The 17579-nt window shown below is 40.4% G+C and overlaps 2 protein-coding genes across 2 annotated transcripts in view; one reads left to right on the forward strand and one right to left on the reverse strand.

Moving 5' to 3' along the window:
* Positions 1–17579, reverse strand: part of Aven (apoptosis and caspase activation inhibitor) — a 132294-nt gene that overhangs the window by 89617 nt on the left and 25098 nt on the right. The window lies entirely within an intron of this gene.
* The window catches only part of Chrm5 (cholinergic receptor muscarinic 5), a 51782-nt gene continuing 38425 nt past the window's right edge, over positions 4223–17579 (forward strand). The window contains exon 1 of the mRNA XM_060371667.1: positions 4223–5225. The gene's annotated coding sequence lies outside the window, so the exon portion shown is untranslated. The remainder of the gene's footprint in view (positions 5226–17579) is intronic.

Genomic DNA, 17579 nt, shown 5'->3' on the forward strand with positions numbered 1-17579 from the left:
GAGAGAGAGAGAGAGAGAGAGAGAGAGAAGAGGCAAGGGTCCTTTTATCCCAGACCAGGCAGCTGGCCAATGATGAAATCCCAGGTGGCTAAGCAACCTAGGAGCAGGCTAGTGCATCGGCTTGTGAACTAACAGATTTACTAAAGATCGGAGACATAGAGCTGCTGAGAAAAAATAAAAGCCAGAAAGCACCCCTCCAGCCCAACAAAGAAGAACTCCTAGCTGGTAAAAGGCAGAGTCCCATCGCAGGAGTCCAGGAGTGACCTCACTGTGCATGAAGAGCTAGAGAGTGTTCTAGGGGCTCTGACAATCTGCAAACCTCAAGGACCTGACAGCCAGGATGCCAAGATCGTGCTGCAGTTGCGGTCACACTTGGTCCTATGAACATATCCCTACTAGGGCAGAGACCTCACTTTTTGGAAGCTATTCTCAGGCCATAGCACAGTTCTGGAACATAATGAATACCTCATAAATCTTTAATGAGCAATCTTAGTAACCAATGTCTCCTGCAGTGTATCCATTCCACCTACTAGGCTGCATAATCAGAGCTTCCTCAAGTGTGGTCTGGAGACCTCTAGTGGTTGACTACAGTTCACTGAAGGAAAAAAAAGGTTAAAGAGAGGTCAAAATCTGGAGCAGTAAAACAAGAGGCAGAGAGAAAACTGAAAAAAGTTTAGAAGTATTTCTGAAATCTGCATCTGAAGATAAAAATACTCTATTTATTCAGTATGATCCCATAGGAGGAAAGTAATTGTTTCCTAATGGTCAACTTCCTTGTAAGGATCACATATCCTTATAGAGTACCATGTTCACTTTTTAAAATTTTTACTGAAAGATGAATGCCTAGCTCCATAGCTAAAGTGCTTGCCAGTCAAGTGTGAAGACCAGAGTTTGGATCCCCAGAGCTATATTATGAGATGGGTGTAGCAGCTAGCTGTAATTCCAGCACTTGAATTAAGTCATTCCCGGAGTGACCTGGCTATCGAAACTAACAATACTGATGAGTTCTGGGTTAAACTGATAGGTCCTGCCTCCATGAACAATGTGGGGAACTATCAAAGAAAATTGCCAGTAGCAACTTTGGACCTCTGTATGCACACTTGTACAAATTCATGTATCACACAGGCAAACAAAAGTATACAACAGGTGTGTATACACCATAAACACACATATTTATGAGGAAAAAAGAGAAAATATCTATGTGTTACATTCTAAAATACACTGCTATTTGAGAGACCATGAAGGAACAGAATACACGATTCTAGAAAGTTTAAGAACAAACAAACAAAAACACAGGGCAGTGGTGGCGCACACCTTTAATCTGAGCGCTCGGGAGGCAGAGGCCAGCCTAGTCTACAGAACGAGTTCCCATACAGCCAGGGCTACACAGAGAAACCCTGCCTCAAAAAAAACAAAAGCAAAACAAATAGCACTCTTCTATAATTTCAAAACATGAAGAGAGAAGCAAACCATCCCTTCTCTTTAAATTAACATCATCTTCTCAAAGTCAGTCAACTTTCAAGACCATCTGCAGGTCATCTGGGATCTCAGAGAAACTTCACATCTCCTTTGCTGAAATGTTGGTCATGTGGAGAAGAGCTGCTGTTTAAAGTGAAAATGAACGTCTGGCACACCAGAAACACTGTTCACTGTAAAGAATGGAAGGAGTAAAGAATTCTTCCCAGTAAAGAATGGAAGGAGACGGCTGGACGCTGGAGCCACCATCTTGATCATACCAAGCCCAACATCTTCTGAGTTGGGACTAGAGTGGTGCACAGTAGAGAAAGCAGAAGTAAATGTAGCTTTCTATAAACAACATCAATACCAGGCATACTTTGATACTCACCTTGACAGGATTTAGAATCACCATAGAAACCTTATATATATCTCTAAGTGCGTATATAAGCAATACTCTAAATTAGGTTACCTTAGGCGGGAGGACTTACCCTAAATGAAAGTGGTACCCTATCCTGTGGACAACAGTCCCAGACAGGGTCAAAAAGAGATAGCCTCTTTTGGGGTTGGAACTGTCTATGTCACCAAATGAATCAATGTCTTTCCTAGACTACTGGGAGATTGTGATTTGCAAGAGAGTGGGAACTTAGACCTAAACGATGAAGTCTATTGGTCATGCTCCCTATACGGCCTCTCCTTGCCAATTAATCACACAAACATCAGCAGAACCACTGCCTTTCTGATGTTCACTGTATGTTATAAATGATAAGGATAATTACAGATCACTTAGAAAGAGGAAAGCAGCATTTTGGCTCATCCTTCTGTTTTAACTGAACTATAGATAATGGCCATAGGACTACATCCTGGGCCCTTCTTTAAGTGACTGGCACATGTGTAAGTAATAAACACATACAACCTGAGAACATATAAAAATGCTACACACAGGTACTAAGCATTCACACCATAACAACAGAAAAAGGACCTTGGCAGTGTGTTACCAATGATGTATGAGCACCTTGCAAGAGGGGCATTCCGTAACTGGAAGCCCTCAGCACTGGCTTTAAGCCCAGTTGGCACATAAAAACAATTTCCGTCCATGTTCTTTTAATGGTTCCCCATATTTCACTTTCTCATTTCTCATCCACCCAGCCACTTAGGGAGATGAAGTGGGATGAGAGAGAGAATTGGAATGAGAAAAGACTTCAGCAAAGGAGGTACAGCACACAGCTTTCTCAACTTCATGTTCTTACATTACTGGAAAAGTTAAGCAGACAACCAAATGCTGTTTAATGTGGAGCTGCATATACACAGGTGTAAGAACTAAAATTCACAGGGAATAGCACTAGACATGAGAAAGGTGTGTGGTGCCCAAGTCACTGGTTCTCATAAACAGCACAGCCTCACTGGCCAGATCTTTACCTCACAGAGCTCTGTCCCACCCCAATGATGAAGCTTTGGAAGAGTCATTCTAGAAGCACTGGCTGTGTCTGATCAGGAAACAAGCAAAGCACTGTTACTCAGCAGCAACTAGGTTTGACTGCATTTACTCAGCCCCAAGAAAAGTCTCAAGACATCAGGACAGAATCTTGAAGTCTAGGCAAAGTCAACACAATCCATAGAAAACAATGAACTAATCCAATAGCCGGGTCTTTTTAATTTATTTTTTTAATTATGTTTATGCGTGTCTGTGCGTGGGTACATGTACGTGAGTGTGGGTGCACAAGTACAGGTGCACATGGTGGCCAGAGCTGTTGAATCCTCTAAAGCTGGAGTTACAGGTGGTTGTAAGCTGCCCACCATGGGTGCTGGCAACATGGGTGCTCAGGCCCTCTATAAATGCGATATATATTCATAACCACTCAGCCAGCTCTTCACGCCCCTAAAATTTTTAGCATTATGGCATCCACTGATGGTAGGAAATGGTTCAAGGAAATACTAGAGATTATGTTCTCTTGTATATTCATGCTACAAAGTTGCATGGAAGATAATTATGAAATTAAACTTACTTCTTTCTCATATGTAGTTATCATGATGGAGCTTTAAGTTTCTAATGTTTGACAACTAAGTCTGAAGTGTGTGCTTTGGATTTTCCCTTGAGAAACCCTATGTAAAGAGATAATTTCTGAGAAACAAGGAATTTCAAGTGGACTAGCCAATGAATGACCACAGAGAATCTGTAATGTGATCATCTGAAAAGGGTTTGTATAGTTTTAAACGACATATAGTTAAGCAGAAAGAAATAAAATGAAAATTCCTTTAACATATTTCAATAAAAAGAAAAATATTGGCAGTTATTGAATCAGGGCAATGGGTCTTTACAAGCTTATGTATTTCCCTTTACCTTTGTCCAAGTTTGAAGTTTTCAACAAGTAAAACATTTTAAAATATCCTACTTCCTAATCATAGTCCTAAAAGGCTCCACTGAGAAGTGGGTGAAAGGTCCCTGTTGATTTAGGAGCTAAAGTACAAAAATTATGAAACTGGCATTTTCAGATCTCTACTTTATATACAGCTGTTCAGAATTTCATGTAGTTAAAAAAAAAAACTGGTTGGAGACCATTCATTACATTTTTATATCAAGTGATTTGTAATGCTTTACTAAAAGCAACAAAATACATGTGCCCAAAAGATGTATAAAAACAAGTGCATCTTTTATTAAGGTAAGCTTCCCTGTCATTGTTTTTAAAACTCACGGCATATGCTTTCCATCTAAGACCTTTTAAAAATTGTCTTCCATTGAAGAAAACTACATGACAACAACACGGCTGGACAGAACCTCTGCAAATGCTGCACAGCAAAGAGAAGAGCAGGAGAGATGCACATTCGTGAGGCTTTCAGGAACCTCATTCCAGCTACCTCTTGCTAAGCTCTTTTTTTTTTTCTTCCAAAATACGTCATTTAACTGTCTGTCAAAATAACTCTTGCCTAGTCTACCTGCTCACACTCCAGAGCTGCAGCCTCTCCTGATTCCCTCCTCAGTGGCAAGCTGCTCAGAGAGCACCTAGGGAATAGCGTTAGCCCCTCTGCGCTTTCTCCTCTCTCCCTGCCAGGGCGCACGCTGTCCATCGGAGAAGTAATTAATGGGCTCATTATGTATGGAAGCGGCATCCCACCACTTGGCTGTCTGGTGTGAACGGATCCTATCAGCACTTCATTCATGTTCAGTGTCTGGGATGTGACAAAGCTGTTCTTCCTTTTGGATTTTTCCCTCACCACACTCAGAAAACAGTGCACTGGAGTGATGTGTTAACAGAGGCACCAGGGGAAGAAAGGAAATTCTTAACCTCTGCAGACAGGAGGCTGAAAGGATGGAAAGTTGTTAAGGGGAAAGCCAAGGGAAGCAGAAGGTGCTAGAGAACATCCGTGCTCCTGGAACACACAGCAATGTTAAAGCAGCGTGATTTGGGAACAGTCAAGACCCTGAATTACAGGTGAGCACAACTTTTCCAGAGGGTGAACATGTACAGGAGCAGTCAGGATTTCTCATTGCTGAGATAGTCAATGAATTTTTAATAAGTTCTGAGCACTGTGGTCAGATCAACAGCTGTTATCTGATAAGGGCACAATTCACTGATTTCCATAATCCTATCGGAATGGAGTCTTCACCTTGCTGCTACCTGTGCTAACTAACACCATGAGATTACCGGGTCTCAGAGATGCTGCAAGAAACAAGACCCACGGGTGAAGGAGATCACCACAGCAAAGTCCATGAGGCGTTTCCAGCATGCGAGCTTACCATTCCTCACTGAGCTTCAGCCAACTCCTGCCAGGTAAGATTCAATTTTATAACATTAATTCATAGCATGACTGCTAGAGTGAAACCTGCTATTTCAGTGAGTGGGCCAGGAGATTTAAATTTCATGTGGTTCTCCCTAATGCTTTATGCAGATTTAAACCGTCTGAGGTAAACACCTGTTTCCAGTTAGGCTGCTTAGGCTGCGTGGTAGCCACTCGCAACTCTACAACAAATGCTTGCAAATCCCATTCAGTTCTCACTGAATGTATCTTCATTTTTTTTTTTAGAATTATATTTTTATTTAGTAACTTGAAAGCAATCTGTATGGGAAGAGTCTAGAATGCTGCCTACGAGGCACCCACAGGGTTCTTCCCCAAGCTTGCCAGAGAACTTGGTGGGAAAGGAAGAATTCTTGGGCATGGTTAGCAACATTTCTGTCAATGTTTTTAAAAGGCTCGATGGCTGACTTTAATTCTTAGCAAAACAAAAAAAAAAAAAAAAAAAAAAAAAAAACACCTCAACTGTGATGTCATTCTCACTCACACTGAAGGAAACAACCTATAGTGAACACTGCCGGATGGGGTGAATTTACCCCAAAGATAGCAGGGATATTTCTGTAGCACAGCAATGGGACATTTTAAAACAGAACAAAAAGAGTCTGGCCCATTAAAACCTTGAAAGTTTCCATCCAAGGCCAATGGTACAAACTACAAAATGAAAGGGCTAGAGAAAGCACAAAGAATTTTAAAGGGTGGAGTGCCTTGTAGAAACTCCCCAGCACGCACTCACATAAAATTCACAGAAAGAACTGTCAGCCCTCTTCACCTGATGACATTTTAATTCCTTCCCTAAAACTTCACTAGTATGAAGTCATTGTCATAAGTTCAACTGAAAAGTTAGGTTCAAAAATCTCACAAAAAGCCCTAAAACAATCATATTTCTATTAGCTGGGAAGGGTGGAGATAAGAAAAACAACAAAAGCACACCACACCTAACTAAAGAGTTAACTATTCCAAGAAAAACTGTCTAAGTTGTTACTCTAAAAACATATGTGAGCACTGGAGAGCTCCTTCGTAGACAGACCTGGCCTGTACAGGGCTGAGTCCCTGGAACAATGTAATAGAAAGAAGGAAAACTGTTTCCATTTCATTGAACTCTTCCTGTTCTCAGTATTCCAGATAGGGAGAAACACCACTCCTCTTTTACTCTTTTCAAGCCACTGCTTGAAGAACAGTAAATGTCACATATCTTTTGCACCTGAAGTCACTATGGACTCTCCCTTGTCATTTTCCAGCACCAGAGGAAAGCAGTAATTTCAATACAGGTAGTGACTTGACTGTTAACTACACAGATGTGTTTCAGAAAAAAAAAAAAAAAAAAAAAGACTATAAATTACAAAGTTTCATTTATGTAACAGCAGAACTAATGTGCTGGCTTTTTGTCTGTTTTTTTCCTAACATATGAGACTTACTTGAATCCTTAAAGGTTCTTTTCATCTGTTTCCAGAAATTTACAACATTGTGCTTATTTAGCTTCCAATAATTGGAATAAAAGGAGATGTAAAATAATGCTCCTGATATTTTATTTACTCACTGTTATGAGGAAGATTTATGTCCCGCTTCCTGAGGACTCTGCTCCCTTTCATAGCTTATTCTCAATGACAAGGGATTGGCAGATACCAAATATCAACTCCCAAGTTAATCTCTGACAGCATCAGTCCCACTTTCCCTCCTATTTATGATAATCCATTCAGAAAGCTATAGGTATATGGTCAAAATAAAGCTCTTCCACTGAGTGGCTCTGATATCATACCAGTCTTTAAAATAAAGTCATTTTTATTGTAATGTTTGCATGCTAATTAGAAATATATATATAAAATTCATGTTAATGTATTAATATTATCTTATAAAGAAGCCTTATTTTAAGTGCTTTAAGTATGTATCTGCTGGTGTACATCTGTATGATTTTCAAGTTTTTAATATTCTGAGAGAATTTTTCAATACAGTATAACGATAGATGCTGTGTTCTGCTTAATTCAATGGATATTGCAGTAGGACTGTGCTTTGTGGTTCATTTTCTTTAAGTAACTGAATGTGAATAGGAATGTAACTCATCATGGATGTTCTCCTCCTTTCCATCTTGTTCCTGTTGGGAGAGAATGATCTTTGGTTTATGATATCACAGCCTATGACTGGGGCATTGGCTGATATCAAACATGATTATACCCTTTCAGGGGAGCTAGATGCAGAAGAGATGCAAGCACAGTCATTTCAAGTCACACCACTAAGATACCAGAAAGATCTGTGGCAGAAGCTGAATTAGGGAAAGAAAAATCCTATCACAGCACCTGTCACTTCTCAGCATCAACTATGAAGGATAAAAGTACCACTTCACAGTTTACCTCACTAATAATCTGAAACATCACGGGGGTGTAAACATCATGGTACCTAATTTCACAGATGAGGATAAAATGGGAAAGAAGGAAATTCTCTTAAGAAAGCAGACAATAGTGGACCAGGGTGAGAAAAGAAAGACTCAGGTGCAAGACTGCACCCAGCATAACTGGAGACATCAATGGTGCTCAAAAACTTAAGAAAAGCTGTCAGTTTACGCCAAATGGGAAAAACAATATCTCTCAATGACAGAGTCCAAAGTATACATTCTGAAGTGAATCCTAGGGCAATTAGGGTAACATTCAAACTAGTACGGTAGTAGGAGAGGAAGAAGAGGCCTAGTTAACACCCTTCTAAGAAAACAAAAATTCATTAAGAGAGCATCTCCTTCATTACTAAAAATACTGTGTTCTATAAAGTCCTTCAACATGAATTTGCAAAGAAACAATAAAAATAACTCAGGAATTGAGTGAGAGCTCAACAAAAGTAAGACAAGAGCTCCTCTTAGAACACATGTACACATATGGACCATCTTTCCTCTTTTTATCACCTTTGTTTGTAGCTACAGTTAGCTTCCAAGGACAATGCAGACCAGAAAATTTCTCTAAACACAAGTGTTGTTTCCCTTGACTGGTAGCAATTGCCCCAGCTCAAAATCCTAGTCATCTATGACAGCCTCCTAGGTTCAGAACATACGCAAATATTCTATACAAGCAATAACATCTCCACACATAATTACATGGCAGGCTCATTATTTACGGTTACACCTTTTGCTTGAGATGGCATGACGTGAGAGGACTGTGAAAGCACTCAACTGCTCCCATGAACTGATTAATTGCACTGTATTATTGAACAGTTGTTAGACAATACTGATATCCTCTATTTTTCACATAACATGAGATATTAGTCAAATAATCCAAGAGTCCAGAAAGTGCTGATAGTTTTGTTATGCGGTGTCAGGCTGTTGTTGTCATCAGAGCACGTGGACCTTCCTACTTATCCCTATAGAAATATAGAAAGGAATTCTTAGCTCTTTGGACCGCAAAACAAGAGACAATGCCCAGTTCAGTTACTCTAATAAAAACCTTGAACTTTCGGGAACAATAATCCAAAGAAGCTGGCCAGTGCACAGTTAAGGTTTTAGTGTGTATCAGGACACTCCTCTAACAATCTCTCATCTCTTGCATATTGTCACAAGGACAGTCTCCTAACTGTAGTAATTTTGGGTGAACTTGTAATGCCTATGAAAACGCCATTTGTGCCTAAAAACTTCATCTAGTCTATAAAACTGCATTATTCATGGGTGACAGCCATGAGAACAACGATCATATTGTCTATTTTCAAGTATGTTCAGAACAAGTTAACCAATGGATGAGCTCAATGAGTATGAAAATATATTCTTCTACATTCTCAAGAACAAGCAGAAAAACAGTGATTTCAGTTTCCTTCACTGGTAATAGGGCAAGAAGTTTGATCATAGTAAAGTCTCAGTGTGGTGGCCTTTGAGAGCACATGTACTGAAATAAAAGCTATGAAGAAATCCTACCCATTAAGAAAATTATGATAGTAGCAAATGAACAAATATAATATAGCATATTTATCCCTTATATTTCTTCTCTACTTGACATATGGAAATCACATTTTCCATACTATGTTCAGATCCAGAATATCAATAGTCTCAAAGGATTTCAATTGGTTTTGTTGTTTGAAAAGTGATTACAGAAAACTATGGTCAAACGATTTGCAAAGAAACTGAAGAAAAAGGGCTGTAGAGATAGCTTAGCAGGTCAGAGCACCTGCTGCTTTTCCAGAGGACCAGGGTGGATTACAACTCTGCAACTCTAATTCCTGGGGATCTGATACCCTCTCCTGGCCTCCTGAAGCACCAGGTACAGATGTAGTGCACAGACACAAATGCAGGCAAAACACTCACACACATAAAATGAAATTAAATGAAATAAAATAAAATACAGAAATTGAAGAGATAGTGAAATCAGCTATTGGATGGTGAGAGAAAAAAAATGACACCCTCTAAGCCTTGTATTTATTTTTCCCTTTAACCCTTAGACTATGCTCAAGTCAAATTTTCTGTGTTTGTGAGCCACAGCATCACCAGAACTTCAGGATTTCCCATCAGTTAAACCTACTCTAACAATGATAATTTCTGTGTAAGTACAGGCAGTGGCAAAAGTCTATGCTGTGATGGAATTGAAGGCATTAGCTACAACTTTAGAACTCATCCCTGGGTGCTGGGGTAAAGTCAGCTGCAGTAAAGAAATGATTAGATATGTGGTCTTCACCAAGTAGTTTCATGTCTGTGTGCACAGCTCAAGATTTTGAGTTTTGTCATACTGTATTTTAGCAGTTACATTCCTTCAAGAAATATCAAATGTAGATATGGAAAGCATACAAAACTTCCTCTTCTGTGATAGGAAAGCTATAGGAACCTGTAGGTCGCCTGCTTTTGCCATCTCTCTCCTGTTCTTTCTGGGCACTTCCTAGATAGTAGACACTGTAATTGTTCTGCCATCTAGAGGATTCACAAAGGTACTCTTCATTGTGTATGTTTTTTTATTCCAAACTGATACTGCCAAGAACTAATGGACAATTTCTCATATGAGTCCTGAGAATCAATAATATTTTCTAGCCTAAGAGGATATAGCCTGCAAACTAGCGCTGCCTAGACTTACAGAATGCCAGACAGCTCTTCTGTTGCCTCAACAATGACCAAGCATCAAAACCAAGGATTCAAATAGATTACAAGTTTATTTTAAATAGCTATAATTTGGGCTGAGTTAAATATGCTTGAAGTAAATAAAATTAACAAAGGTCTCAGTAAATTATATCATGTATAACAAGGAAGTTAAGCAGAGACATGAGCTTTTCCCATAAAATGTTTCAGAATACAGTATGAAAAAAATCAAGAGAATGGTAGGAAATTCCAAAAAGCAGGACCCTTTCAAATACTCTTTCCTTAACATTTTGCCTTTTGCCAGTCATTTTATTATGGGCTCTGTAACTTATCTGACTATGAAAGTAAGACAGAGCTGGAGTACTTGAACCTGAGCTTCAATGTAACTAAATATTGTAGCACATTACAATAGATAAAATTAACTTTAAAAGGGGAAAATAGGTCATTCCAGTACATAGGAAGCAGAGTCAGCCAGGGCTACATTTGCTTACCTGTGCACAGTACCCTGTGTTCGATCCCTGGTACCTGACACTACCCATCAGCAAGGCATGGTAGCCCATGCCTGTAAACCCACCACAAGGCTATACAAGTGAGAGGATATGAAGTTCAAGGTTACCCTTGGCTATTAAGCGCAAGCCCCTGGGCTATATGAGATACTGAAAAAAAAAAAAAAAAAAAAAAAGGAAGAAATCTGATCTCCTATGCAAAAGAAAAAAATTCTGATAACTATCACTAAGGTGTTGTCATAATTATTATCAGATGAATCTGTTTCAAACTAGTTTCTCTGGCTGCTGGGATGGCTCAATGAGTAAAGCACTTGCTGCAAAAACCTAATTCAATCCCTACACCCACATTAAAAGAAAAAAATGCCCGATACGATGGCACACACCTGTAAGACACTGAGGAGGCAGCAGAGGACAATCCCCGGGGCTCACTGGCTAGACAGCTTAGTTTAGTCAGTGAGCTCCAGGCCACTGAGAGGCCATGTCTCAAAACAAAGCAGACAACAGCCATGTAACAACTCCCTGGGCTGGCCTCTGCCCTCCACATGCCCTTAACATGTCCTTGAACACATAAAACACAGTTTCCACAGTAACCAATATCTCCATTTTCCAAAAGATGTATTTTAATGTATGTTCTTGAGATTCTACTGTAAGTATTTTATTTTAAACTATTCCAGATAGACAAGCAATGCCTGTACAGTTACTACACAGCTTTAACTGTCATGTTACACTCTTTTGGTATTGTACGCTTTTGTGGAGCAGCTATAAATAGACATGGGAAGAAAAGCTCCAGTGGCCAGTACACTTCTATTCTGTAAGGTATTCTAAAAATACAAGTATAACTTATAATGTAACTTATAACTTTATACTATTATATGTAACTTATAACTTTATACTATTAAAGGTTTTTAAGAATCAGACCAACCTATTATAGCCATATACAACTATTTTCACTGCCAACAAATATAAGTACCCAGAAAAAGAGAGAATTTTTAAAATAAACTTATCTTTTCTGCCTCAGATTGCAAACTGAATTTTTGAAGCAAATGCCCAGACAGTGGATTCATGAGTTACTTTCTTTTCTGTGCTCTCACCTCCCACTTCTGAGTAAGGTTCCTGTGGTATCTACTATGGACAGGAGTAAAATAGGCAAATTACAAGATCTCTTGAGAAGAAAACCAACTCCCAACAGCTTATTCAGAAAAGAAATGCCCAAACTGGGCAAAGAAACTGAGAAAAAAATGACTGCTGAATGCTCAGCCTTATTAGGTATCTATAACACCTCCTCCAAGGCTCAGAGAACATCACAGGAGAGAGGACATAAAGAATGTAATGGAGGAAGGAGTGGAATGTTATGGAACACTGTCTACAAACTCATGGCAGCTGTGATTACCTGCACAAATGCTGCACAAGAATGGACCCACCAATGACTTGTCATGGAGGGAGGAGGTACTCAAGAGGCCTCATCCTCCCCTAAAGATTTAGGTCCTGGTGAGTGCAGCCTAGTGGGCAGACAGCCCGCTTAGCATGGCAGGTGCTCTGGGCTTCGTCTCTGGCATCACCGAGACACACCTGGAATCCCAGACGCTCCAGAGGTTTGGAAGCTGGAGTGTCAGGACATGCAGCTCATGCTAGATCTTAGAAGGCTACAGGCCCACCCCTTCTACATTAGACCTGTCTCAAAAAAAAAAAAAAAAGTTAGCTCCATCTCTTAATATTTATAGGTAGTTAATGGTAGCTAGTGGGGACTGGGTTCATGAGGCCCACTCTTCCCTGAGGATCTGTGGGTATACAATGACTGCTGAGTGGGGGAAAACATTTTCCTTAGTGATATAGCAGCTTGTAAAGTGTCCATGTTCCTGTAAATAACCCTCCACCGTTTCTCCTCTTACACTAATTAAGCCCATTAGGTCACACACACACACACACACACACAAAGGAAAGAAAAATGGAATGAAAGAAAAAAGAAAGGGAGGATGGAAAAAAGGGAAGGAGGGAAAGAGGGAAGGAGAGGGAAGGGAGGGAGGGAACTCATGGAAGTATGAGGGAGACTAACTGGAAGAAGCAATCAGTGAGAGGAGAGGGGCAGGAGAGGGCAATGGGGGTGATGAATATGATCAAAACACATTTATATGTATGTATGAAAATGCCAATAAAATCCATTATTATATATAACCAATATATATTCATAAAAGCACCTAAGTTCATGATCACAACAGTATCAACTGGCTATGACAAAGTTAATACTCTGTACAGAAAAGATAACTGTGGCCTCAGGTGGGTTCTCAGGAGACTAAAGTGGAAGGTATCTACCTCTGGGCATTCAGAAAACCCACCTTCTATCCTTAGAAACAACTTGAGCAGAGACTACCACAGCTTCAATTCAAGATAACGCAAAAGCTCAACTACTGACATAAGCCCAGGACTTTCCTTCAGGAAACAGCTCTGCAGCTGTCCCGAAAGGTGACCATTTCATGAGTCACTGAAAGCCCATCTGATCAACCCTTTCAAACATGTGGAGACAAAACAGATTGAAGCAAATCCTCCACTGCTGGTCACCTCCTCCCTCAGACGCCATGCATCACAACTCACCCCAACTTATGTGCACATCCTCATTCTCTGGTAGGAGGCCAGGTCAGCATGCTTAGCTTTCCAGTTGTTCATCCTAGTTCAGGGCCCACAAGGAGCACAGTGGCACCCTCTCTCCGCTGGCCTGGTGCTACGTATTAACTGTAAATTATCTTGCCCCCCCAACAATCCGCCACGTACCCCAAAATGATGTTTCTCTTACCTTGTCTCCTGATTGGCTAAATAAAACTGCCTACACCTGGGTAGAGCAAAGGTGAGTTGGGCAGAGCTAAGTTTGGAGGAGGGAGGATCATAGGGAGGAGAGAGGTGGAAGAGAAAGGAAAAAGAGTTGCTATGGGACAGAAAAGAACCACATGGGCCCAGAGAAAGAACTCCAAGAATGGCTTGGAAAAGAATGGCCCAGATGAAGAATATAAGCAAATATTTTAGAATGATGGATGGTAAGTAGTCCAGATAGGAATGATTAAAGCAGATGGCATGGGATGGGGGCTGGGAGATAATAAGATAGTGTAGGTGGAATTATCTGGCCAGCCCAAGCTGAAATAAGGCAAATCTAAAATCTAACAGGTGTCTGTGTGTTTACCGGTTATGATAGCGGGTTAGATAATACCGCCGTAATAATTATAGGCCAAGCAAAAAAAACTGCTTCAAGTTCAAGTCTAGCCTGAACTACATAATGAATTCGAGGCCAGCCTGAGCTACAAAGTAAAACTATCTCAGAAAATAAAATTATGTGATTATATGCGTGTGTGTCTATATGCTCTTAAAGACTTTTTATAGCTCACCACAAAAGACAAAAACACAAAGGACTCAATTATTAAACCCCATTGCAAAGGAAAACATTGAAATTCAAATAGGTGTCTGCTGCCATGATTTAAAAAACTGTACTGTCTGTGAAGCTAAGTTTTTTTTTCTTTGAGCATCTACTCTCCCACAAATACCTGCATGGTCCTGAGTTAAACTGCAACCTATATGAGCTAAACAAAGTGAACATTTTGGCCAAAAGATAGCTGAGATTGTGCATGAGATGAGCACTCTGTAACTCTTTGAAGAATGACAGAAGCGGTACCAATGGCTCAAAACACACAGACTTCACTCAACAAAGAGCATCCTGACACCCTTGGAGATCTCAGACAGTGCAGGCAAGAAGGAACTGCACAGTGCTCAAGAGAAAACAGCTTATGCACTGGCACATCTCTCCTCTGTATTTCTTCTATCTACTTAACAGAAGAGTGGAGGCCTAAGAGTGGAATCAAAAGAATCCATTCAGAACAATGGCTTCTCTAGCCAAGAATCTACCATGTAATGATACTTCTTAACTGTCTATCCTTCAGTTTTCAAAATGAAATTCAACTCACTTTTTCACTATGACCTCAAACTCCAAAGAAAAACAAGCATAAGGACAAAAATGGAGAAGATATAAGACTTCCTGACTGAATCAATGCTGCTTTTCAAAATGATCTCCCACTACACTAGTGTGGCAACCAGGGGAAGCAAAGATGAGGTACGTGGCAATCAAACATGTTCAGCTACAGATGCGTTTAAGCTACAGCAGCAGCAAATTCTTATTTAAAAGCTGTAGTGCTTAGCTGACAGGAACACACACTCCCACACAGACTGGATTTCATATTGTTCTGTTAACAGCACCATCCCATTGGGAATGTCCTAACTTGACGAGCCTGAACTGAGAGAGCTTGCACTAAAGCGCTTTCCCCATACACATGGCCCATACACAAGGATGTTCTGATGTGTCTCCACATACCTACACTCCAGAAGAATTAACTATCATGCAACAACCTCTGGCCATAGGCAGTAGGAGCACACACTGAATATTTAACATACACAGAGGAATTCCTAGCAGTACCCTGAAAGAACACAAAGCACAAATGATCATGGGAACGTTTGTGCATCACAACAGATAGTCCAGAAACCTATGGGCTGGAGAGATTGATGGTTCTGCAGTTAGGAGCACCAGCTGCTCTTCCAGAGAACCCAGGTTTGATTCCTAGCCCCCATGTGGAAGAATACAACTATCTGTAATTCCAGTTTCAAGGAATCTGATGCCCTCTTCTGGCCTCCATGGACACTAGGCACATATGTGGTACAGAGATAAAGCTTACCTAAAAATTGTATCACGAAAACCTCCAATCAAAAGGGTTCCAACAACCTAGAATTCAGAAATGCTTTGAAAATAAGTACTTTCTCATCCTTAAAAGGGAACCAGGAATGACAGAGCACAACTTTAAAGCCAGGACTCAGAAGGCAGGGGCAGGAGGATCTCTGTAACTTTGAGAACAGCTTGGCCTACATAGGAAGTTTGAGGACAGCCAGAGCTACACAGACAGACCCCATCTCAAAAACATGAAGAGGAGAAAAAGACAAAAAAATAAAAATAAAGGAAATCAAGCTGGAAGCCCCTGCGGCCACCTGTAGTCACAGAGTTTGGTGCAGCGCTACAAGCACCACGTTTGCAGCACCGCCTCTTAATCATCTCAGAACTGTCAGGGGGAGATAACGGAGTATGAAAGCTAAAAAGCAGTGTGAAAAATTGTAAGAAAAGTGGCATCTTATCAATTTTCCTAAAAAATAGAAAGCAGATGAATTTCACTTGACTTTTGGCATGCATGGCTTATAACACATAATTATCTTTTTGCTTGAGTTAATAATTATCAGCAGTCAAGGAAAACTCATTTTGTGTTGGAGCTCCTGAATGCCTCTGTCATAATAATCCAAGTCAAGGCTTAAATAAATCCACATTTCCCAGATTTTTCCACTTTAAATGAAACAAGCAGCAAGAAATAATAACGATTTCCGGCTGGTGAGATGGCTCAGTGTTTATATGAAGAACTTAATCTTTATAAAAATTTGCAATGAAATGTGACAGTATGAATAATCTTGCATAACAAATTAACTGCACAGGATTGCAAATCACCACATTATGATGAGTCTGTCTCCATGGAGGGAGTACAACGGGTATCAGGTCTGTGAGATGATCCGGAACCTGGGCTTTCAGGGCCTGCTGCTGTTCGGAGAACTGTAGAAACTTTGGTTTAGAAAGCGAAGGATCCTCAGAGATAAATGATTCCCTGGATAGTCTTGAGTTCCTATTATTGAGCATTTTCTGAAAATTCAGAGTGCCCAGACTTTCTTTCCTCAAAATGTTGTTTTGTGTTTTCAAATGCTACTTACTACTGTACGTTGAGCCATTTCCTCCACCCCATAGTGCTCTTCTTAAAGGGAGTAAGAACAGTGTAGTGTTTTGAATGAGACTGGCCCCCAGGGGCTCCCTATATGTGATGCTTAGTCCCCAGCTGATTTGATGAGCTGTCAGGGAAGGATTAGGGGATATGGCCTTTGTTGGAGGACGTGTGTCCCTAAGGGTGGACTTTAAGGTTTCAAAAGCCTATACTAATCAATCAATCAATCTCTATATTTCTCTACCTATGTATTTCTCTGTGCTCCCTCCCTCTTCCCCCGCTCCCACTTCCCCTTTCTGCTGCTGCATGAGGACCAGGATGTAAAGCTCTTGGCTACTTCTCCAGTGCCACACCTGTCTGTATGTTGCCATGCTCCCTGCCATAAGAGACTCAGCCTCTGAAAGTATAACAGGCCCCAGTTAAATGCTGTCTTTTATAAGAGCTGCCTTGGTTACAGTGTCTCGTCACAGCAATGGAACAGTGACTCCCACAAACAGGTATAGCCAAGAGGAAAGGAGGCAAGAACAGCTGAAAAGAATGTGCTACATGCTGTTACCATAGAAAACCCAGACTTGATGTGGCTACATAGACACATCTGTCACCCTGGAGAGTATCTGGAATATAAATCAAACCCAAACAAGACCTGTTAAGAGGAACTAACAAGAAATAAAAATAATCTAAACAAACCAGCACTCAACTTGAAAATGAACTTAAAGACTGTGCAGTCACAGTCATTGATCCTGTGACACTGCTCAGGGGCTGGGACAAGAAAGAAGCACAATTGCCAAAAATGGTGACAGTGAAAACAGTAGCTGCTCTAGAGAACAAAATTTACCAACAAACTAAGTACTATGTTGGTGACTCTAATTTATCTGGGCACAATCTATTAAAAGGAACAGATCAAAGTGGGTAAAAGGATATAATGATAAAATACAAAAATTTAGGGCTGGCATGATAGTTCAGTAAGTAAAGGCATTTTGGCAGCAAGTCTAAAGGTTTGATCCTGGGGCTCAA

This window comes from Meriones unguiculatus, chromosome 18, assembly GCF_030254825.1.
Source record: "Meriones unguiculatus strain TT.TT164.6M chromosome 18, Bangor_MerUng_6.1, whole genome shotgun sequence".
Taxonomy (NCBI): domain Eukaryota; kingdom Metazoa; phylum Chordata; class Mammalia; order Rodentia; family Muridae; genus Meriones; species Meriones unguiculatus.